The following is a 2532-nucleotide window of genomic DNA, read 5'->3' as shown; positions in this document are numbered from 1 at the left end:
CCACTCGGGCCTACCGAGGGGTTTAAAGACTTGCTGCATATGCTAAATGCAACCTTGATTCCTATTAAAGTAAATTTTAGGTTTTTATTTTTATAATTTTAGTAATTTTTTATGTTTAAAACTAATAATATTTAATTAAATTTAACTTGAATGTTGTATTGGGACAATGCAACAATTTAAGTTGGGGATGTGGATTTATATTCTTAGTTTGAAATTGTGGTTTTAAGACAAGCTAAATGAAAATTTTGCACAAATTTAACAATTTTATGTGTTAATCACAACTACGCTGTTTTGCTTAAGTTTTGCATATTGTTGAGACTTTGAAGATTGTCGTCATACACGAGGATCTTGGCCTGACTCTTTCGCCAAGTGAACTCATTCATTTTTTGAATTTTGATAAACATAATTAATTTTATCATTTTGCATGTTAGTTTTAGGTCATGTGTATATCTTTATTTGCATTTTTAAGAAATAAATAAAAACCGGAGTATGTCAATGTTCCCAGCACAATAATTGATGTCCTTGAATAAGAGTATTGCATATATGAGAGATACTAGGAAATTGATTATTGATGCTAATACATGAATTTTATCTATACGTGTGAAAAACATATATAATTTGTGATATGTTGATAGGTTCAACCTAAACTTAATAACACCAATGCTGCGTGCAATAATTTAATAAATGGATATGTGTTTAGTTTTCCATCGTTTTCCATCTTGGTACCTATGGGCGAAACCGAACCTAAACAAAATAGGTTGAGAACGGTTCTTCTAGCACGCTCATGTTTATGTTACTATGACACCTCCATGTTAATTAATCAAAAAAATAAAGACGTGAAAAATTTAGCTCCTAAAAATATATTAGTTTGAAAAAAAATAAGATAAAAGAAAAAGGAAAAAATAGCAAAAAAGAAAAAGAAAAGAAATATGCAAAGCAAAAAATAATAAATAAATAAATAAAAAATAACGGTTATAGGTGTCGGGTGTGCGTAAACTTAAACTATAATTGGTAATCTTGTATATTATAAGCACAACACATTAACATATTTGAAATGAAGTGTCACAAGATTAGCGTCTCAATTATGATCTGAAAAATAATATCAGAGAAGTTCGTTCTTTTTGTTATTATTATTATAATTCATCAAGTACAATGGCCAGCAAATATATAAACTTACAGAAGGCATAAACCGACTCAAACACAAACCAAACTTATCTTTTCTAAAAACGCTATGCCACTATTATGTAGGCTACAAGATAAAGCAATTTAAATAAACAAGATAAAGGGGAATTAAATTTGAAAACCAATACTCCCCCTCAAGCTGGAGGGTGTAGGTCATGAACACCGAGCTTGCCAAGCAAAAAACGTGACTGATTTGCTCCCAACGGCTTAGTAAAAATATTGGCTATTTGTTATTTGGTTCCAATGTGTAAAGGTAAAATTTCTTTTGACTCTACTCTTTCCCGCACAAAACAACAATCCATCTCAACATGTTTCGTACGTTCATGAAAAACCGGATTATTGGCGATATGTTTCGCTGCAAGGTTGTCACAGTATAGTGGAGTGGCACTAGTGCAATATACTTGAAAGTCCTTCAACAACCATCTAAGCCATAGAATTTCACTGACTGTGCTACCCATGGCACGATACTCGGCTTCAGCAGAAGAACGTGAGACAACAGACTGTTTTTTTGTTTTCCAGGAGATAGGAGCGCCTCCCATCAGCAACAAATAACTGGTACGTGAACTTCGTGTGAAAGGACAACCTAACCAATCAGCACCACAGTAAGCAACGAGATTCAAATCTCCATCTTTTGGTAAGAAAATGCCCTGCCCGGGTGTCGTTTTTAGATATTGAAGTACACGTATAGCAGCTCCCATGTGCTCGTGCCTAGGGTCTGAGACAAACTGACTCAGAACATTAACCGAGTAAGCTATATCGGGTCTGGTGGCTTGAAAATATAACAATCTCCCAATTAAGCGACGATACGAAGAAGGATCAACCTTTTCACTTTCATTGCACTGGTCAAGTTTTAAATTTTGTTCCATAGGGAATTCACTCGGACAACATCCAATTTGACCACTATCCTCAAGAATATCCAACGTGTACTTTTGCTAACTTAAAACCATCCCGTCGAATGAACGAGCAACCTCAATTCCCAAGAAATATTTCAAAGGCCCTAAGTCCTTAATACTAAATTGCTTATTTAAATAAAGTTTGGTCTCTCCAATTTTTGTAACATCATTTCCCGTTATGATGACGTCATCCACATATATCAATATAGCAACAAAAGTACCTCGTGATATAAAAGTGAACAAAGAGTGGTCTGTCTTAGATTGAGTGTAACCATAGTTTAGTAGAGCTGCAGTAAATTTATGATACCAATTTCTGAGGTTTGTTTCAAACCATAAAGGGATTTACGTAGTCGACAAACTCTGGTATCACTCTCTTTAGCGAAGCCTTGAGGAATTTTCATATACACTTCTTCATCTAAGTCTCCATGTAAAACGCGTTATTCACGTCCAATTGATA

At 34.1% G+C, this 2532-nt stretch overlaps 1 pseudogene; it reads right to left on the bottom strand.

Moving 5' to 3' along the window:
• Positions 1-1412: 1412 nt before the first annotated feature.
• On the bottom strand, positions 1413-2048 carry LOC143550242 (secreted RxLR effector protein 161 pseudogene; annotated as a pseudogene).
• Between the last annotated feature and the right edge of the window lie 484 nt (positions 2049-2532).

This window comes from Bidens hawaiensis, unplaced genomic scaffold (genome assembly GCF_021521415.1).
Source record: "Bidens hawaiensis isolate Kalapana, Puna unplaced genomic scaffold, B.hawaiensis_p1.1 tig00015976_1, whole genome shotgun sequence".
Classification (NCBI taxonomy): Eukaryota; Viridiplantae; Streptophyta; class Magnoliopsida; order Asterales; family Asteraceae; genus Bidens; species Bidens hawaiensis.
Note: the sequence above shows the minus strand (reverse complement) of the source record. Positions and strands in the feature narration are given on the sequence as shown.